This window comes from Centroberyx gerrardi, chromosome 21 (assembly GCF_048128805.1).
Source record: "Centroberyx gerrardi isolate f3 chromosome 21, fCenGer3.hap1.cur.20231027, whole genome shotgun sequence".
Taxonomy (NCBI): Eukaryota; Metazoa; Chordata; class Actinopteri; order Beryciformes; family Berycidae; genus Centroberyx; species Centroberyx gerrardi.
In genome coordinates, this window is record NC_136017.1 from 18,655,286 (window position 1) to 18,678,850 (window position 23,565).

Below are 23,565 nucleotides of genomic sequence, written 5' to 3' on the forward strand. Positions count from 1 at the left end.
GGGTTTTGTTTCGGGCCTTGCTGTATCAGGATCCCATCACCAGAGAGCAGGTATTAAGTCACCAGGAGCCACAAGGGGCCAACAGAGCCAGCCAACCAGCTGGTCATAATCTGTTTGAGGCCTAAACTACGGAAGCAGCCATGGTTGCTCATAGTTTTTTTTAACCCCATTATTTCGAGATCACAACTTAATAAGGTAAATGATTTTGGTTATGTTGTGATGATGTGACACTTCAAGATCAAGCTCTTCATCAGAGGATGTTCACCCACTTGAAAAGTAAGTTGATGGTTAAACTCACAATTGGCAGTCAATGAAGTATGGTTTCAGTTGGCAAAGGTACTATCTGTGACTTTACTAGCCCTGTGCGTGGCCATGGTTGCTCATATTTTTTACTCCCATTATCTTGAGATCATAACTTGATTCTTTCATTATCTCAAGATAATAAATTAATGGTTTTGGCAAGATCACAACTTTTGTCCCACTGCTGTTGCCTTAATGAGAGAGCCTAGTAAGTCTGATAGTGTAGCCAAAGTGTAGAGAGATTAAAGGGGAATTTAAAATGTGAGAAGGAGAGGAGAGGAGAGGATCACGATTGATCAACACATCAGATTTTGCTTTAGTCATGGTACGACACAGGCAGATATTGCAACCACAATCCAACCACTTATCACCTAATCAAGTTATGATCTAGAGAAAACAAAGTTTGATTTTGCAAGATAACAAGATAATTAAGTCTTGAGATAATGGTGTAAAATAAAAATTAGCAACCATGGCTGCCCTCAGCTTCCGTATTAAGCCTAAGGTGCTTTTGGCACAAAAAAGTAACAGGATTGCATGGAACTCTGAACGTTATGTTTACACATTCATGTGTTTGTCTGTAAGCCAACATCTTACTATTAAATAATACAACCTTAGATTGTTATATAAATGACGATATAAAGTCCATCTTTTAGCCAACTACTATTAAGTAGTAAATGCATCTATTAAATAGATTATAACTTAAACAAAACACTAACAGCCACATTAACAACATAAGTACACTAATGTTTCTGTGGAATCTAAAACAAAGAGACAGGGGACAGGCAAAAAGGCAAAGACAGATGTATGGGTACAAAAAAAGAGTCAGAAATGGAGAGGGAAAGAGAGAGATAGACCCAGAGAGAGACTGTGAGTGTCTTCCCACAGGGCCTCAGATAACAGTAATTTAGCACTGAGATAGTATCACATTGTCAGGACAGAGTGTTCTCCACTGTTGGCATCTCTGAACACTGAGGAACAGAGTTAAGGAGGACATTAGGAACAACTTCATTCCACCACAACATCCCTTCATCCCCCGTGAACCTGCTGGCACTCAACTCAATCTGCTGTTGTGTCTTTGATGTGGGAGAGAGGTTGTGGATAATTCATCCCTATAATCCCTTTTCACACAGCAAATGGGATGCTCGAACATGCACTTTATTGATTTAATGGTTATTTAGGTCAGTACCAAAGCAATGCATGTAGTGTAAGGTACACATCATATGACAGGTCAAAGGCAACTCAGATGGAATTAAACTGAAGCAGAAACTTTAAGAGGAACGCCATTCAGGTTAAGAATGTGTGTATATTCCAGTCCAGTGAGCATCTGTGAACATACACAACATCTAACTATAAAGCGAGGAATCTCTGTCTAAGTGAGTGAGTGAGTGAGTGTTTGTGTGTGTGTGTCTGTCGCATATCTCGAGAACTGTTCGTCCGATCGACTTCACACTTGGCGGGTGTATTGCTGGGGACCCAAGGACACGCAGTGTTGGATTTGGTGCAATTTGGACACGCGACACGTTCAATATTACTAAACTTTGACTAAACAAGCGGACAGCGCTCTGTGCAGCAGCGGGGCTCAAGCGGTACTCGAGAAAGCTGCACTACGGGCACGAGCGGTACGGGCACGCGCAGTTCTCGAGAAAGCTGCACTATAGGCACGAGCGGTACTGGCACGCACGGTTCTCGAGAAAGCTGCAAGCAGCAATCGGCCTGTTCCGGACAGGCACGTTTTGAACGGGCACTGCACTAGTTCTCCCAAAGCTAGAAACCAAAACTACCAAGAAACCTGGTGGCTAAGCACACTGAGACACATTCTATGTACCTGCAAAAGACCTGGGTTCAAATCCAGCTCATGACCTTCGTTGTCTGTCAACCACTCTGTATCTCCTGTCACTGTACACTATCTAATAAAGCAAAATGGCATACAATGATAAAACGAGATTGATAGAAAAGAGGCCAACGGACTCAGACTTCAGTCTGTTGCATCATGGAGATGTAAAAACTAGCAGTGGCAGAGAATGATCAACTGACTTTGTGAAAATAAAATATATAATAAAACATTTTTTCTGAACTTTCACATTCAAATGAACTTCATATTTTATATTATTTTCCAAGTCATTCTCTATGGAGCTGGACATTGGTGTGTCATCTTGTATTATGAGAAACAATTTACACACTGCAAAAGAACCATGTAGACACTCTGTCATCATAGACGTAGCATTGTATTGCTGACAAATAGTTAAAACCTCACCTTTCCTTTTTTGTGAGAGGCAGATGCAACTGAAAAAAAAACAACGTAATTTCTACCAGATTATTTTTAAGCAAGTGACAAATGACAGCATTTAGGATGCCAGCAGTGGTGAGTTTCTCCCAGCTCTCAAAGTGGTAGTGAGTTTTCCTTCACACTGCCGAGTGTAGAAATGCAGGAGAATGAAGAGCAACTGTGGGCTTATGTTCTCACACACATAGAAAGAATGTCTTAGGAGAAATCAAAAAAGAGTGAGGACACAAATACTAACATGGGTCTTGACATCATCAGACGATCCGTTTCTCATTTCCTGTTGCCTGTCCAGCAGACAGAGCTTCATTGTGTCCGTATGAACGACACAAGTCACTGCTACCTTAGAGGAAAGCTGTAGACAGTCAGCTTTGTGTTGTTGAATAGAGACTAAGAGCTGGAGAGCGAGTGAGAGACAGACTGAGTGGGAAAAAGAGAGGAAAAGGATCTGCAGCATCTGCCTATCTTTATAAAGCAGCTTGTGACTTTCAAGCTTGTGACTCAAGGTGATTAACAAACAAGCTTAAATGTAGTAGAGATAGTAAAAATATGATTATTTTCAAATAATCAGACATTCTATTTCAGCCAAACAGAAAACGAGGAAGACAGTTATCTATTATACAATGACCAATTAAGTCAGCCACAAGATCAATGACAGTGATATAAATAGAGAGAGAACAAGGGAATGTAGTGCATGTTAGAATCTAACATGCTCTACTAATAACATGAGAGCTTCATTGCATGTCAGCAGAGCCTGACAAACCCACCATTATACAGACTGGACTGAAGCTAAGGTAGGTAAGCTGTGGAAGAGTTAACAATGGCTACACATAAACACACATATACGTACAGTATATTCACACAAATCCAGTCTAGGGTTGGACTGATATGGGGTTTTAAAGGTACTGATAGACAATATTGTGTGTCTATATTCAGCCTTTCCATTTTTTCCATTTTTTTTTTTTTTTTTCATTTTTAAAATATTTAGTGTTTATCCTAGAATTGTACTTGTTGAAACCCACACTAATGGAATTCTTTTAGGGCTAGCAGATCTTAAAGGCAGGGTGACCCACCATTCAGTGGTAGGGAAACTCTGGAATATATTGCTGCCTTTAAGTGAAGAATTAATTTATAAACAAAGTTATTGAAATATTCAGTGAGAAAAAAAAATGCAAAGAAAATACATTTTCATGTCAGCTTTTCCAGAGAGTTTTTCTGTAGCTGTGTTCAGGGAGAAGCCTACTTCATATCAGAGATGGATGACACTATCTGATATTTCATAAGAGGCCAACACCAGCAAACCCACATATTAGTCTAAACCTAACCAGTTCACCTACACACAAACACACCAAAGCTGGTTGGCTGCGAGATGTGAGTTTTAGGACCTTGGAGAAGAGTACCTTAACACCAGAGTGTCATCTGTATTCCTGGATCACTAAGGCCCATCTCTACTTACATAACATACAACCACAGCACAGACCCTCTTCAACATGATAGATGCCCATAGCTCATATGCAGTGAAGATGGAAGTCAAAGATTTCTGTAGAGTTGGAAATGGGAAAGTGTTCTTATAATCTGAGTCTAGTCTGCAGATCATGTCTGCTGTCTCCTATCATGGATGAAAAATGAAGGATACTAATATTGATACCCATACATTATCAGTATATAATATATACTGATAATGTATGGGTATGTTATTGATAATGTTATTTCTTAAATGCAGTAACCTTACATCTAATGGTTTAAATTAAATCCACTTTTGATTGTCTTCATTAACCACTGACCTATATACCTATATATGTCCTTACAGTCAGACAGTTATGGGTTCCATTCTGTGTGGAGGTTGCATGTTGTCTCCTGTCCTCTCCCTTCTGTCTGTCTATCTGCGTTAGTCCTGGACTGGACTAGAGACCTGTCCAGGGTGTCGTCCTGCCTTCCAGCCAATGCATGCTGGGATAGCTGGGATTAAGGATTAAGGGTAGTAGAGAGAATGAATGGATACCTGCCTCTTCCTATAATTTGTGTGGCTGTAAGTGTGACAGGATGAAAAGTGCCCCCCCTCAAAACTCTACCCCACCCACCCACCCTCAGGGCTGACCTATCAGATTTCCATAAACAGGCGCCATGGCAACAGGCCAGGTTGGCTACATACGTCACACAAGTAACTCACCCCCCCCCACACCCCCACCCCCTTCACCAACCCTACTCACACACGCGCACTCGAGCGCCTCCGCACTATCAGTATTCAGGCCGTCATAGGCTGGGTCCCCCAGTGCGTCACTCATCACTCTGCACACACACATACAAACACACACTGTGAAGGTTCATGTGTGGTAATAACACCATGTTGGTGGACATCACTGTTTTAGGATACTCCTCAGATGAGAATGGATCTGAAGGAGATGATGCAGATTTCACAAACCACAAACCACAAAAACCAAATTGTGCATACACGCATGAATGTGTGTACACATTTTAAATATTTTATTTGAAACCATTCATTTAAATTAGAATTATATAGAACATGTCAATACACAAACAGATCTCCACACACATCAGTATGTTGTCCATTGAGACATATCTCTGTTTTCAGCCACAGCGTAATGTTATGGGAAAGACTCCACGAAGTATGGAGGTAATCTCTGAAAAGCTACACTGAGGCTTCATTATCTAAGGACATGGAGGAAGGGAGTAGTCTGACCCCTATCTCATTCATGCGCTGCCAACCACTACAAGGTCATCTCTACTGATTAGGGGTTATCATGTGACAAGCAGAGCGTTTGTGGTTTGCCAGTTGGAGGAGGGGATGGGCATTACACCACAAGATGGACTGGAGATGGCCTTCTGTCATCCAAGACCTGATAAATTCGATTCTGAATTATATAATGTATATGACTGGTTGGTGGTCAGTGGAATGTCATACTGCTAAATCACAATCAGAGGCGCTATAATCACCAAGTACAAAGAACAGACAGGACTTTGTCTTAGTGATATTGGTGCAGAGACACACTGAAAACTTACAGAGTCTGCCAGTTCACACTGACCTACATGCTCACATATACAGTTTTATGGGACTGCTTTGAGTTTCAGTGTGCAAATCTAATGCAAAGAGCCAAACACGTGCCAAAATCTTACCTTGATTCAAAAACGCTTACAGTCATACAAAGTGCACAACTCTAAATCACAAACTCACTGGCATCTCACATCTTGTGTGACATCTCTTGTTACTTCCAACATTTTTACCCATATTACCCAGATTAGTAGCACTGCAACACAATTACTAATCACTTCACCACTACATAAAAGGATGTTCCATAGTACGCCCTGTATCAGGGCGTACTATGGAAGGTAGACGATGAATATCACTCTACATATAGGAAGTGAATAGGGAATCAAAATAGCATTTTCAATACACAGCATTTAAAATGTGGGTAGTGTGTTTGATTAGTCTTACTGGATACCTCCAGTGTGAACTGGGTATGCATTGCTATTCCTGGGAAAGGTACATTATTGAGCATCCCTGTTTAATAGTCGGAGAAATATTGACTAGAAACAAGCCAGATGTGTAAGATGTGAACCTTGGGAAGGGCAGGCTGCCTGGTTAGCCGGTTAACACCCACAGAATCAGAATCAGATTAATCACCACATTTAAAAAACGTGCAAGACTTTGTCTCAGTGGAGACACTTTTGACAATGTACGCTCACAGTACATATTGAAACTCTGTACAGGACAACAGGACCTCACATGCAGTACAGAGGAACAGTGGACGTTCACAACTATGGACAGCAGACTGCATATATATCACTCTACAAATTCTACATTCAGCATTCTATAAATGTACAGATGCCTATCTCTGCTATTGTGAGAAGCTTAGGGAGCAGTCACTGTTTAATTAGACTGGTGACATAATTTTTTTGCAGGTATTTTAGGTTGTGCAATTGTTTTATAAATGCCATCAGATATTGCCTGCGTTTATTGGGGTCAGTCGCAACTGAGTTTTCATGGTGTCATGAATTTCTCACTTAGATTGTTCTTTGTTGCCCCAATGCAGATTTTTTTTTTTAACATTTTCCAGTACACAGGATCTTTTGTGCTATTTTGGGATGCACCTATGTAGAAACCTAGCTGAGACTCCAGAGGAAAAAGGTCTCCTTTCAACACTGATAAATTTTTTAATTAGAAACAGGAAGTTCTGACACCTCCAGAAGGACCAAAGGAAATTCTGACACCTCCAGAAGGGCCAAATGAAGTTCTGACACCTTCAGAAGGACCAACAGGAAGTACTGACCCATTTAGAAGGACCAACAGAAAGTTCTCACACCTCCAGAAGGGCCAATGGAAGTTGTGACACCTCCAGAAGGACCAACAGGAAGTTCACTAACAAAGACCACGCCACTATGAGATGTATTTAGATGGTTTATTGAGGGAAAGAGGGGTCGAGAATGGAGGGATGAAACAAGGGTCGAGATGAAGGGATGAATCGAGGGGGTCGAATGAGTTGGGGTCGATGGTTAGCTCGAGGAACCAGGGAATTGAGACTCAGGGTGGGGGCACTGTCTCGCTGATGGGGAGTCTTCTTGGCTCCATCATATCCCCCTGTGGTTCCTGTACTGAGAGAGAAGAGCAAGAGGTTGGGGGGGAGGGATGAGAGAACTGAGACATACGAGAGAGAGAAAAGGTCATGGTTAGGCGCATTTTAAATAGGGTGGAGCAGGAAATTGAATGTGTGCTTGAGGCGTGGTCTTGTTCCCGAACTTTAGTTATAATAATAATTAAAGCTGCAAGCAGCGATGATCGGGCCCTTGCACTTTGCGCACGTCGGGGTGTGCTGCAGCCGTGGCGTCGTTACTGGACACCAACCGGTCGACGCGGCTCTGAATTTTGTCATTTCCTTTTGCCAGTAGGTGGCGCTATGACTATGATTCAAAATTGGCTTGTAGATGTCTGCAGGCCGGGACTCTCATCAAACATGTGAAGATTGGGGCAGATTTGACCATGTACAGTCGAGTTACAAGCCACTTCCTGTGTTGCCAGTAGGTGGCACTATGACTATGATTCAAAATTGGCCTGTAGATGTCTTCAGGCTGGGACTCTCATCAAACATGTGAAGTTTGGGGCAGATTTGAGCACGTACAGTCGAGTTACAAACCACTTCCTGTGTTGCCAGTAGGTGGTGCTATGACTATAAATGAATATTGGCATGTAGATGTCTTCAGGCCGGGACTCTTATCAAACGTGTGAAGTTTGGGGCAGATTTGACCATCTAGAGTCGAGTTACAAACCACTACATGTGTTGCCAGTAGGTGGCGCTATGACTATAACTGAATATTGGCATGTCGATGTCTTCAGCCCGGGACTCTCATCAAACATGTGAAGTTTGGTGCAGATTGGACAATGTACACTCAAGTTAACACAACTTCCTGTTTCATGGCGAAACATCGAAATGCGCCGCCCCGCCAGGGCAAGGCCGTTCGATGAAAACTCCCAATCTTCACAATGAAGCATCATCAAGGTCTTAAGGCTTTTCTGACCACATTTGAGGTGGATCTGGTCAACCCGCTAGGAGGAGTACATCAAAGTATAAAACATGTCATTTCCTGTTTCCAGTAGGTGGCGCTATGACTATAACTGAATATTGGCATGTCGATGTCTTGAGGCCATGACACTTATCAAACATGTGAAGTTTGGGGCAGATTTGACCATGTACAGTCGAGTTACATAGCACTTCCTGTTTCGTGGCGAAACATGGAAATGCGACGCCTCGCCACGCCCACGCCGTTGGACGAAAACTCAAGCTTATACTAACTTTTAATCGTCAAGGTCTGTTATATACGCTGAGCAAGTTTGAGGTGGATCCGAGTAACCTCCTAGGAGGAGTTAGTTAAGGTATGACCCCTGTAAATGTCCAAAAATGCACAAAAATGCCACAATAAATGCAAAATGGCTGACTTCCTGTTGGGTTTAGGTCATGGCACCTATTGACGTTTTTTGTAAGTCTGGACATGATACATGTGCCTACCAAAGTTGGTACATGTAGCTGAAACGTAGAGCGATGAGTATTTTTTTGAATTTTGTAGGGGGCGCTATTGAGCCATTTTGCCACACCCATGCGCAAGAGCCATAAAATATCTAATTTACACCAGTTCTGAGGCGTGTGCAAAGTTTCGCAACTATCCGAGCACCTTTAGCCCCTTAAAAATGCGATTCATTCGGCCTAAGAAAAATAATAATAATTAAAGCTGCAAGCAGCGATGATCAGGCCCTCGCACTTCGCGCACGTCGGGGTGTGCCGCAGCCGCAGCGTCGTTACTGGACACCGACCGGTCGACGTGACTCTGAATTTTCATTATAAAACATGTCATTTCCTTTTGCCAGTAGGTGGCGCTATGACTATGATTGAAAATTGGCCTGTAGATGTGTTGAGGCCGGGAGTCTCATCAAACGTGTGAAGTTTGGGGCAGATTTGACCACGTACAGCCGAGTTACAAACCACTTCCTGTGTTACCAGTAGGTGGCGCTATGACCATAACTGAATATTGGCATGTCGATGTCTTCATGCCGGGAGTGTCATCAAACATGCGAAGTTTGATGCAGATTTGACCATATACGGTGGAGTTACAGAGCACTTCCTGTGTTGCCAGTAGGTGGCGCTATGACTGTGATTGAAAATTGGCATGTAGAAATGTTGAGGCCGGGACACTTATCAAACATGTGAAGTTTGGGGCAGATGTGACCATGTACAGTGGAGTTACAAACCACTTCCTGTTTTGCCAGTAGGTGGCGCTATGACTATAACTGAATATTGCCATGTCGATGTCTTGAGGCCATGACACTTATCAAACGTGAAGTTTGGGCCAGATTTGACCATGTACGGCCGAGTTACAAAGCACTTCCTGTTTCGTGGCGAAACATGGAAATTCGACGCCTCGCCACGCCCACGCCGTTCGAGGAAAACTCAAGCTTTTAATGATTTTTCATCGTCAAGGTCTGTTATGTACGCTGAGCAAGTTTGAGGTGGATCCGATTAACCTCCTAGGAGGAGTTCGTTAAAGTATGACCCCTGTAAATGGCCAAAAATGCCACAATAAATGCAAAATGGCTGACTTCCTGTTGGGTTTAGGTCATGGCACCCATTGACCTTTTTTTAAGTCTGGACATGATACATGTGCCTGGCAAATTTGGTACATGTAGGTGAAACGTAGCGCGACGGGTATTTATTTGAAATTTTGTAGGGGGCGCTATTGAGCCATTTTGCCACACCCATGTGCAAGACCCATAAAATATTAAATTTTTCAGCACTTGTGAGGCATGTGCAAAGTTTGGTGAGCTTTCGAGCAGCTTTAGCCCCTCAAAAATGCGATTCATTGGAGGGAAATATAATAATAATAATAATAATAATAATAATAATAATAATAATAATTCCTTGCATTTCAATAGGGCTTCACACCGGTCGGTGCTCGGGCCCTAATAATAATAATAATAATAATTAAAGCTGCAAGCAGCGATGATCGGGCCCTCGCACTTTGCGCACGTTGGGGTGTGCTGCAGCCGCCGCATCATTACTGGACACTGACCGATAGACGCAGCTCAGAATTTTCAGTATAGAACGTGTCATTTCCTGTGTTGCCAGTAGGTGGCGCTATGACTATAACTGAATATTGGCATATAGGTGTCTTCAGGCCGGGACTGTCATCAAACGTGTGAAGTTTGGGGCAGATGTGACCACGTACAGTGGAGTTACAAAACACTTCCTGTGTTGGCAGTAGGTGGCGCTATGACTATGATTGAAAATTGGCCTGTAGATGTGTTCAGGCCGGGACTCTCATCAAAGGTGTGAAGTTTGGGGCAGATTTGACCACGTACAGCTGAGTTACAAACCACTTCCTGTGTTGCCAGTAGGTGGCGCTATGACCATAAGTAAATATTGGCCTGTAGTTGTGTTCAGGCCGGGACAGGCATCAAACATGTGAAGTTTGGGGCAGATGTGACCATGTACAGCCGAGTTCCAAACCACTTCCTGTTTTGCCAGTAGGTGGCGCTATGACTGTAACGGAATATTGGCCTGTAGATGTGCTCAGGCCGGGACACTTATCAAACATGTGAAGTTTGGGGCAGATGTGACCATGTACAGCCGAGTTCCAAACCACTTCCTGTGTTGCCAGTAGGTGGCGCTATGACTGTAACGGAATATTGGCCTGTAGATGTGCTCAGGCCGGGACTCTTATCAAACATGTGAAGTTTGGGGCAGATTTGACCATGTACAGTGGAGTTACAAACCACTTCCTGTTTTGCCAGTAGGTGGCGCTATGACTGTAACGGAATATTGGCCTGTAGATGTGCTCAGGCCGGGACTCTTATCAAACATGTGAAGTTTGGGGCAGATTTGACCATGTACAGTGGAGTTACAAACCACTTCCTGTTTTGCCAGTAGGTGGCGCTATGACTACAACTGAATATTGCCATGTCGATGTCTTGAAGCCATGACACTTATCAAACATGTGAAGTTTGGGGCAGATTTGACCATGTACAGTGGAGTTACAAACCACTTCCTGTTTTGCCAGTAGGTGGCGCTATGACTATAACTGAATATTGCCATGTCGATGTCTTGAGGCCATGACCCTTATCAAACGTGAAGTTTGGGGCAGATTTGACCATGTACGGTCGAGTTACATAGCACTTCCTGTGAGGCATGTGCAAAGTTTGGTGAGCTTTCAAGCAGCTTTAGCCCCTCAAAAATGCGATTCATTGGAGGGAAATATAATAATAATAATAATAATAATAATAATAATAATAATAATTAAAGCTGCAAGCAGCGATGATCGGGCCCTCGCACTTCGTGCACGTCGGGGTGTGCCGCAGCTGCCGCATCGTTACTGGACACGGACCGGTCGACGAGGCTCAGAATTTTCAGTATAGAACGTGTCATTTCCTGTGTTGCCAGTAGGTGGCGCTATGACTATAACTGAATATTGGCCTGTAGATGTCTTGAGGCCGGGAGTCTCATCAAACATGTGAAGTTTGGGGCAGATTTGACCACGTACAGCCGAGTTACAAACCACTTCCTGTTTTGCCAGTAGGTGGCGCTATGACTATAACTGAATATTGCCATGTCGATGTCTTCAGGCTGGGACACTCATCAAACGTGTGAAGTTTCGGGCAGATGTGACCATGTACAGCTGAGTTACAAACCACTTCCTGTGTTGCCAGTAGGTGGCGCTATGACTATAACTGAATATTGCCATGTAGAAATGTTGAGGCCGGTACACTTATCAAACGTGAAGTTTGGGGCAGATGTGACCATGTACAGTGGAGTTACAAACCACTTCCTGTTTTGCCAGTAGGTGGCACTATGACTATAACTGAATATTGCCATGTCGATGTCTTGAGGCCATGACACTTATCAAACGTGAAGTTTGGGCCAGATTTGACCATGCACGGCCGAGTTACAAAGCACTTCCTGTTTCGTGGCGAAACATGGAAATTCGACGCCTCGCCACGCCCACGCCGTTCGAGGAAAACTCAAGCTTTTAATGATTTTTAATCGTCAAGGTGTGTTATATACGTTGAGCAAGTTTGAGGTGGATCCGATGAACCGTCTAGGAGGAGTTCGTTAAAGTATGACCCCTGTAAATGGGCAAAAATGGCCAAAAATGCCACAATCAATTCAAAATGGCTGACTTCCTGTTGGGTTTAGGTCATGGCACCTATTGATGTTTTTTGTAGGTCTGGACATGATACATGTGCCTACCAAATTTCGTACATGTAGGTCAAACGTAGAGCGATGAGTATTTTTTTGAAATTTTGTAGGGGGCGCTATTGAGCCATTTTGCCACACCCATGCGCGAGACCCATAAAATACGTAATTTTTCAGCACTTCTGACGTATGTGCAAATTTTCGCAACTTTTCCAGCACCTTTAGCCCCTCAAAAATGCGATTCTTTTGGACAAAGAATAATAATAATTAAAGCTGCAAGCAGCGATGATCGGGCCCTCGCACTTCGCGCATGTCGGGGTGTGCCGCAGCCGCGGCATCGTTGCTGGACACCGACCTGTAGACGCGGCTCTGATTTTCTGTATATAACGTGTCATTTCCTGTGTTGCCAGTAGGTGGCGCTATGTCTATAACTGAATATTGGCCTGTGGATGTGTTCAGGCTGGGACACTTAGCAAACATGTGAAGTTTGGGGCAGATTTGACCACGTACAGCCGAGTTACAAACCACTTCCTGTTTTGCCAGTAGGTGGCGCTATGACTATGACTAAATATTGCCATGTAGATTTGTTCAGGCTGGGACTGTCATCAAACATGTGAAGTTTGGGTCAGATTAGACCACGTACAGCCGGGTTACAAGCCATTTCCTGTGTTGCCAGTAGGTGGTGCTATGACTATAACAGAATATTGGCATGTCGATGTCTTCAGCCCGGGACTCTCATCAAACATGTGAAGTTTGGGGCAGATGTGACCACGTACAGCCGAGTTACAAAGCACTTCCTGTTTTGGCAGTAGGTGGCGCTATGACTATAACTGAATATTGCCATGTCGATGTCTTGAGGCCATGACACTTATCAAACATGTGAAGTTTGGGGCAGATGTGACCACGTACGGTGGAGTTACAGGCACTTCCTGTTTCATGGCGAAACATGGAAATTCGACGCCAGGCCACGCCCACACCGTTCGAGGAAAACTCAAGCTTTTAATAACTTGTAATCGTCAAGGTCTGTTATATACGCTGAGCAAGTTTGAGGTGGATCCGATTAACCGCCTAGGAGGAGTTAGTTAAAATATGACCCCTGTAAATGGCCAAAAACGCAGAGAAATGCCACAATCAATTCAAAATGGCTGACTTCCTGTTGGGTTTAGGTCATGGCAGGTATAGATGTTTTTTGTAGGTCTGGACATGATACATGTGCCTACCAAATTTCGTACATGTAGGTCAAACGTAGAGCGATGAGTATTTTTTTGAATTTTGTAGGGGGCGCTATTGAGGCATTTTGCCACACCCATGCGCGAGACCCATAAAATCCGTAATTTCTCAGCACTTCTGACGCATGGGCAAAGTTTCGCAACTTTCCGAGCACGTTTAGCCCCTCAAAAATGCGTTTTTTTTTTACAAAGAAAAATAATAATAATAATTAAAGCTGCAAGCAGCGATGATCGGGCCCTCGCACTTCGCGCATGTCGGGGTGTGCCGCAGCCGCGGCATCGTTGCTGGACACCGACCTGTAGACGCGGCTCTGATTTTCTGTATATAACGTGTCATTTCCTGTGTTGCCAGTAGGTGGCGCTATGTCTATAACTGAATATTGGCCTGTGGATGTGTTCAGGCTGGGACACTTAGCAAACATGTGAAGTTTGGGGCAGATTTGACCACGTACAGTGGAGTTACAAACCACTTCCTGTGTTGCCAGTAGGTGGCGCTATGACTATAACTGAATATTGGCATGTCGATGTCTTCAGCCTGGGACTCTTATCAAAGATGTGAAGTTTGGGGCAGATTTGGCCATGTACAGTGGAGTTACAAACTACTTCCTGTATTGCCAGTAGGTGGCGCTATGACTATAACTGAATATTGGCTTGTGGATGTGTTGAGGCCGGGACACTCATCAAACATGTGAAGTTTGGGGCAGATGTGACCATGTACAGTGGAGTTACAAAGCACTTCCTGTGTTGCCAGTAGGTGGCGCTATGACCATAAGTAAATATTGGCCTGTAGATGTGTTCACGCCAGGACTGGCATCAAACATGTGAAGTTTGGGGCAGATGTGACCACGTACAGCCGAGTTACAAAGCACTTCCTGTGTTGCCAGTAGGTGGCGCTATGACAGTGATTGAAAATCGGCATGTAGAAATGTTGAGGCCGGGACACTTATCAAACATGTGAAGTTTGGGGCAGATGTGAGCATGTACGGTGGAGTTACAGGCACTTCCTGTTTCATGGCGAAACATGGAAATTCGACGCCAGGCCACGCCCACACCGTTGGAGGAAAACTCAAGCTTTTAATTACTTTTGATCATCAAGGTCTGTTATGTACGCTGAGCAAGTTTGAGATGGATCCGATGAACCGTCTAGGAGGAGTTCGTTAAAGTATGACCCCTGTAAACGGGCAAAAACGCACAATCAATTCAAAATGGCTGACTTCCTGTTGGGTTTAGGTCATGGCACCTATTGATGTTTTTTGTAGGTCTGGACATGATACATGTGCCTACCAAATTTGGTACATGTAGGTGAAACGTAGAGCGATGAGTATTTTTTTGAATTTTGTAGGGGGCGCTATTGAGCCATTTTGCCACACCCATGCGCGAGACCCATAAAATACGTAAATTTTCAGCACTTCTGACGCATGTGCAAAGTTTCGCAACTTTTCGAGCAGCTTTAGGCCCTCAAAAATGCGATTTATTTGGCCCGAGAAAAATAATAATAATTCCTTGCATTTCAATAGGTCCTCGCACCGGTCGGTGCTCGGGCCCTAATTAAAGCTGCAAGCAGCGATGATCGGGCCCTCGCACTTCACGCATATCGGGGTGTGCCGCAGCCGCCGCATCATTACTGGACACCGACCGATCGATGCGGCTCAGAATTTTCAGTATAGAACGTGGCATTTCCTGTGTTGCCAGTAGGTGGCGCTATGACTATAACTGAATATTGGCCTGTGGATGTGTTCAGGCTGGGACACTCATCAAACATGTGAAGTTTGGGGCAGATGTGACCATGTACAGTCGAGTTACAAACCACTTCCTGTGTTGCCAGTAGGTGGCGCTATGACTGTGATTGAAAATTCGCATGTAGAAATGTTGAGGTCAGGACACTTATCAAACATGTGAAGTTTGGGGCAGATTTGACCACGTACAGTGGAGTTACAAACCACTTCCTGTGTTGCCAGTAGGTGGCGCTATGACTATAACTGAATATTGGCATGTCGATGTCTTCAGCCTGGGACTCTTATCAAAGATGTGAAGTTTGGGGCAGATTTGGCCATGTACAGTGGAGTTACAAACTACTTCCTGTATTGCCAGTAGGTGGCGCTATGACTATAACTGAATATTGGCTTGTGGATGTGTTGAGGCCGGGACACTCATCAAACATGTGAAGTTTGGGGCAGATGTGACCATGTACAGTGGAATTACAAAGCACTTCCTGTGTTGCCAGTAGGTGGCGCTATGACCATAAGTAAATATTGGCCTGTAGATGTGTTCACGCCAGGACTGGCATCAAACATGTGAAGTTTGGGGCAGATGTAACCACGTACAGCCGAGTTACAAAGCACTTCCTGTGTTGCCAGTAGGTGGCGCTATGACAGTGATTGAAAATCGGCATGTAGAAATGTTGAGGCCGGGACACTTATCAAACATGTGAAGTTTGGGGCAGATGTGAGCATGTACGGTGGAGTTACAGGCACTTCCTGTTTCATGGCGAAACATGGAAATTCGACGCCAGGCCACGCCCACACCGTTGGAGGAAAACTCAAGCTTTTAATTACTTTTGATCGTCAAGGTCTGTTATGTACGCTGAGCAAGTTTGAGATGGATCCGATGAACCGTCTAGGAGGAGTTCGTTAAAGTATGACCCCTGTAAACGGGCAAAAACGCACAATCAATTCAAAATGGCTGACTTCCTGTTGGGTTTAGGTCATGGCACCTATTGATGTTTTTTGTAGGTCTGGACATGATACATGTGCCTACCAAATTTGGTACATGTAGGTGAAACGTAGAGCGATGAGTATTTTTTTGAATTTTGTAGGGGGCGCTATTGAGCCATTTTGCCACACCCATGCGCGAGACCCATAAAATACGTAAATTTTCAGCACTTCTGACGCATGTGCAAAGTTTCGCAACTTTTCGAGCAGCTTTAGGCCCTCAAAAATGCGATTTATTTGGCCCGAGAAAAATAATAATAATTCCTTGCATTTCAATAGGTCCTCGCACCGGTCGGTGCTCGGGCCCTAATTAAAGCTGCAAGCAGCGATGATCGGGCCCTCGCACTTCGCGCACGTCGGGGTGTGCCGCAGCCGCCGCATCGTTACTGGACACTGACCGATCGACGCGGCTCAGAATTTTCAGTATAGAACGTGTCATTTCCTGTGTTGCCAGTAGGTGGCGCTATGACTATAACTGAATATTGGCATGTCGATGTCTTCAGCCCGGGACTCTCATCACATATGTGAAGTTTGGTGCAGATTTGACCACGTACAGCCGAGTTACAAACCACTTCCTGTGTTGCCAGTAGGTGGCGCTATGACTATAACTGAATATTGGCCTGTGGATGTGTTGAGGCTGGGACACTCATCAAACATGTGAAGTTTGGGGCAGATGTGACCATGTACAGTGGAGTTACAAAGCACTTCCTGTGTTGCCAGTAGGTGGCGCTATGACCATAAGTAAATATTTGCCTGTAGATGTGTTCATGCCGGGACTGGCATCAAACATGTGAAGTTTGGGGCAGATTTGACCACGTACAGCCGAGCTACAAACCACTTCCTGTTTTGCCAGTAGGTGGCGCTATGACTATAACTGAATATTGCCATGTCGATGTCTTGAGACCATGACACTTATCAAACATGTGAAGTTTGGGGCAGATGTAACCATGTGCAGTGGAGTTACAAACCACTTCCTGTGTTGCCAGTAGGTGGCGCTATGGCTATAACTGAATATTGGCATGTAGATGTCTTCAGGCCGGGACTGTCATCAAACGTGTGAAGTTTCGGGCAGATGTGACCAAGTACAGCTGAGTTACAAACCACTTCCTGTGTTGCCAGTAGGTGGCGCTATGACTGTGATTGAAAATTGGCATGTAGAAATGTTGAGGCCGGGAGTCTCATCAAACATGTGAAGTTTGGGGCAGATGTGACCACGTACAGCCGAGTTACAAAGCACTTCCTGTTTGCCAGTAGGTGGCGCTATGACTATAACTGAATATTGCCATGTCGATGTCTTGAGGCCATGACACTTATCAAACATGTGAAGTTTGGGCCAGATTTGACCATGTACAGTCGAGTTACATAGCACTTCCTGTTTCGTGGCGAAACATGGAAATTCGACGCCTCGCCACGCCCACGCCGTTCGAGGAAAACTCAAGCTTTTAATAACTTTTCATCGTCAAGGTGTGTTATATACGCTGGGCAAGTTTGAGGTGGATCCGATTAACCGTCTAGGAGGAGTTCGTTAAAGTATGACCCCTGTAAATGGGCAAAAACGCACAAAAATGCCACAATCAATTCAAAATGGCTGACTTCCTGTTGGGTTTAGGTCATGGCAGCTATTGACGTTTTTTGTAGGTGTGGACTTGATACATGTGCCTACCAAATTTGGTACATGTAGGTGAAACGTAGAGCGATGAGTATTTTTTTGAAATTTTGTAGGGGGCGCTATTGAGCCATTTTGCCACACCCATGCGCAAGACCCATAAAATATATAATTTTTCAGCACTTCTGACGTATGTGCAAATTTTCGCAACTTTTCCAGCACCTTTAGCCCCTCAAAAATGTGATTCTTTTTTACAAAGAAAAATAATAATAATTCCTTGCAATACAATAGGTCCTCGCACCGGTCGGTGCTCGGGCCCTAATAATAATAATAATTCCTTGCATTACAATAGGTCCTCGCACCGGTCGGTGCTCGGGCCCTAATTACATTAATAAGTAATGTAAAACACTGAGCTAAGAGCAGTGTGTGGCTATCAACTTCTGTTACCATAGTTGTGCTACTATATGAAATATAACTCCGGTCTTGAGAAAGGACATACTTTGGAATCCCAGCTGGTGTCTTTTCTTTTCACCACTGGTTGCTCCTTTCAGCTGTTTCAGAAGCCTTTGTGTTCTGCTGTAATATTTGACAAGGAATAAACATTTGGGTTGACTAGATTGGAGCATTATTCAAGCATTGCATTGTGGATCAGCTAAAGGAAATCAATAGCATGGACCTTGAGCCAGTCACAGGATGGTCATAAAATAATGGAGGATGATTTTCATCTCCACTGAAACACATCTTTGTTTTTTCTTCTTCCCTACAAGCCACTGGGGTTCCTAGCACTGCCCCAGAGGTGGATTTACTCAGGAATGGAAAAAAAAACCCATCTGATTATTTTGCCCTTTGTAACCCAGATTTCTTCTTCTATGGTAATAATGGGAGCATCAGCAAAAATTGGCTACTGCTAATGAGGAATGGATGGGAGTCAAAAACAGAAGAGAGCTGCAGCATGTTTCAAAACCCAAATGATAAATCAGCAATACTTTGTTTTATGTTTTATTGTCATAATTTTGCCCAAAAGTAGACAGACTTTGCAGATGCCCCTATAATAATAATTAAACATTAGAGGTGGCAGAATTTTATTGTTTCCTATAGAACCAAACCAGCTAGACCAAAGATGAAAATTCGGACAACAAACAGTCACATGAAAAATAACAGAATTCTCCTTTAATTTAAAACAGTAGAGGTCAGCGTCATGCCCTACACCCTGCTGGGTTTGTTTTAAAAGACAACTTAACCACGGAGCAGCTCTTAGCACTGGAACCCTGTATGGTTATGTTCTGAATCAAAGAGAATTTGTCTAACGTACTTCTACCTAGAGGTTACAGTAGTTTGGTGAAAATGTGTCATCTTCCCTTTAAATATGGGTCAAATACTAGCAGAAAATAATTCTTATGGTTTTCTTTAATCTGCTTGGTTTACCAGATCGGTGGGGAAGGACTATTCAGATAATGTGGGGTAAGTTATCAGTCAGGTATACTAAATTGACTTTCAGATACTTTACTGTGATTGTCTAAAATCTTTGGCACTCATTGGATTGCCCTATGTGGCAAATCACATCTATCTGGCACCCAAAAAGTTTAAAACCAGCTCTAAAAAGTTTGTCATAGTGCATATTCCCCTCAGATATGTTCATGCCAATGTGCTGAGTGACAATTAGCATTCTGTCCATAGATAAAGCAGCAGTCCACATCCCATTCCTACAACACTGTGGCAAAAAACATTCACATCCAAATAAACAACTGATCTTTGACCTTGGCTTTAACAACTCTTTTTGCGCTTTCGTGTTGTTTTTGATGGCATGAATATCAACTGCACATTATATGACTTGTACCAGTTCGGATCCACGCTGGACACAACATTTTGAGCAATATCTAACATCTCAGACTGTAACTGATAGTAACAGTATATCAGAGTGAGCTCAGTGTGACGTTCATTGAGAAACTGTAGTTGAGCCTGTGTAAGGTTAAATCTTGGACAGTTACGAATACTCGTGATAATGTTCAACCCACTTCCACCACTGCATGAGATATTTTACTCCCCTTGTATTATCCTCCCACTAAAGCGGACCGTTTTGAATTCTTGTGGGTTAACCATTCATTGAGTCTCTCTGGGAGTGTTTTCATCTGGTTTTACGCCCATAAGCCCTCCATGCATGGTGGTATGTGTTATGATTGGACTGGAGGAGGGGAGCCCAGCCCTTGTGTGTGTGTGTGTGTGTGTGTGGGTGGGTGGCAGAGTTTGCATCAATTCATTTTCAATTCATTCAATTCATATAGTTGATTTCAAATACAAAGATACCATCTCATACCCAGTTTATAAGGAAAAGATTGAGAATGAAATATTTAGCATTATTATCATTTTGCAGTGAATTGATTATACTGAATATTCAATTAATTATATTGTAAGTGAATTGACCTTCACCACCACAAACCTAGTATGTGTGTGGGTGTGTGTATGTGTGTGTGTGTGTGTGTGTGTGTGTGTGTGTGTGGGTGTGCTCTAAGGGGAATTGCCTTGTACAAAAAGCATAATCAATCATAACACAACACATAGATATAAAGAACAGCAGGGCTATCAGCTATGATAAGATACAGTATATGAAAAACAAAAGTTTTGTAAGTATAAAGTACAAAGTTTAAGGTGCAAAGTATAGCATGTGGTGGTGTGTTTAAAGCTGTGTTCAAGGAGCAGCAGAGGGAACATTCCCCCATAGGCGTCCATTCTCTGGTATAAAGGCTGGGATTAGGAAGTTACCCCAGGGCAGCAGGGCCTATAGAGCAGGGGCGGCTGGTGGGGGTTGCTTTCTAATGGAATATAATGTCAGTGTTTGAGGTTAAGGGGCTGTGAAGTGTAAGCCAATATGTCCACCTAGTCTGATGAACCCTTCTGTAATAACATACTGTAGATCAGTATGCACACTCACACAAAAAGCAAGAAAACAGTTACTACCCATTAGAAATGATTAGGAAGTTTGTGGCCAGAAAACCTGAAATCACAATGGCACACAATTTTTTCATGCAAGTGATCATAGCTTGAGTGAAACAGCCTCACATTTATCTGCACAGTAGTTTTTTTTATTGCAAATGAAACGCCAATGGTATATTCAGTTTTTATAATTTTACAGTGGTTAAAGCAGCTTGACACAATCATAAGTTATGGACTCATGAGCGCCCCAGGATAACAGACCCAGTAAATCATTGTATGCTCAATGTTGCCATTGAGTTAGCTTGAAGTGCTTGAAGCTCACTACAGAGACAAATAGGACACAAGGAACAACTGGTGAATTTAGAGAAAACAAAGATACATTTTTAGAAACAAGGAGGACCTGTGTGTCCAGGGGCCCTGTGGTTGGTTAATCCGGCCCTGGTTGGCAGTGTGAATTCTCATAAGGTAGGAGAATCTAAGGTGCCCTTGGCAAGGCATTTAACCCCCAACTGCCCAGTGGAGCTACTGGCCACCAGTATAAGACTGGGCCCAGTTCCCAGTGGGCAACAGTAGATGACTGGGCAGCTCCCAGTGTGAATGTATGTAACTGAATGAGTAGGGATAAATAAAGGTTGAAGGGATATATAAGGTTAAAGATTTATCTGAATATGGATTACTTTTGTGCTCCTCTATCGCTCTCTATAGTCTTTTTTCTGGGCCCCCCTCCACAGGGAGGTCAGAGGTCAGAACAGTGCCTTCTGGAGCTCGTAGGGTCTCAGTGTAATACTTGTCATTACACGCCTCTATGAGACATTTCTCTGGACGCCTCATGACATTCCAGTGGTCTGGCTGAGACAAAAATACATTCTGCAAAGAGCATCTGCTGCATGTTTTTCCAGTTTAATTTGAAATATCTCATACAAGTATCATCAATTCAATTAATATTATTACATGGAAGTGACATTTATCACAGATCACTGATAAACAACCTTAAAATATGACTTCAATTTCATTGCATTTGCAAATACAGTATTGCAAATGGGATATGTACTGGTCTCACGTGAGGGGGGACCAAAACTAAACAGGTTTAGCTTGCTATCAGACATTAATCTGTCCTCAATCCACTTAGCAGCTCAGTAGGGAGGGCAGATCAGTCACACTCCAATCTTGTTATGAAATGGAGGGAAAGTGGCAGCCATTCTTTGGCTGGGATTAGGCGACAGAGCCAGTTTCAGACTGGTCAGGAATCCATCATGCAAGGCCTACAGGTCTTACTTCTTTTACAACAACCCAACTTAAAAGAGAATTCTCATACACATTCATCCAACTCCAGGTTTCACAACTTGGTGACATCACACGTTCATCTTATTTCTCTGGTTTCTGACTCTGACAGACAGCTGTTCATGTTCACAGTTAATGACTGGACTACTAGAACATAGGAATTCTTAAATTGAATGGGATTAAGATTTTGTCCTGCCCTATTGGTGGTGAATCAGTCCTATGCAAGTGGGATCCTTAATATAATCTAATCCATGATTTAGATCAATGGTTCTCAACGTGGGGTCCGGGGACCACCAGGGGTCCTTGAGGAGGTTCCAGGAGGTCCCCAGGAAAATGATGAATTGTTAAACTTCACCATTATTCAATTTACAAGAAGTTAACACAATTAGAGTATGTAGAAGAATGACTATTTTGATCATAGTTTCACTGTTATCTCTCTACCTACAATACAGATAGTCATGGAAAACAAAATCATATCTAACAATATAAATATTCTCAGATTTGGGTCAAATGGGGGTCCGTGGGCCTAATGTGGACTACATTAGGGGTCCTTGATATGAAAAAGGTTGAGAATCACCGATTTAGATGGTATTATGACATGCTGTGGGCCAGTTGAACAGCTTCTATAACCAGATACCTCAAATGCACCGCTTGGCTACAAACCACATCTAAGTGATTTGTGTTGGTTCATTAACATTCCTATATGTGTATGTGTTGCATGTGATGCCATGTTATTTATGTGGAGCTGCTTTTAGAGGAATCAGATGGTAAAGTACTATTATATCTTAACTAATGTGTGGAGAACAGTGAAATCTGGAGCTCCTGTCAAAACATCTGAACGCCAGCCTGCCCTGCATTGATCCCTCTCTCGTCTATTTTTAGAACTCTGTGTGTGTGTGTGTGTGTGTGTGTGTGTGTGTGTGTGTGTGTGTGTGTGTGTAGCTGTCCTTAAAGGCCTACTTCACTGCTGTAAATATGATGATTTATTAAAACTAGGTCACCCATGTAGTAGAAATGTGCAATTATTTTTGAAATTGGAGCCCTATGACCAGAGAAAACTGAGAAAACGGCTGTAGATTCCCCATATCGCTCTTAAGGGGGAATCCTACAACAACCAGAATGCATTGCGCGCGTCACTGACTCTGATGGTGTGTTCACGGCCAGTGTAGCACCAAAGACAAAGTTAGCAGAGACAAAGTAGCATTATATCTGTTTACTGAGGCTTATTTTCATTTACAAAAGGTTTTTCCTCATCGAGGCTGGATAAATCGCACCCGTTTTCAAAGGATCATAAAACAAACCAGCGCGCTGGAGTCAGTTACGTTATGTGGATCAACTTACCGAGTGCTGAACGGTGCCGCTGGATGTAGCCGCAAGTTACAGGTAAAGTTAACACAGTCGCTGTTCGCTGTTGTTCTGTATTCAGAGTTGGCAAAGTCCAATATAATATTCTGTCAGAAAACAAAGTGAGGTTCACCAAAGCACCGTGAAGTTTGTTGCAGTGCGGAGTTTTCTGTCTGTCCCCCTGACG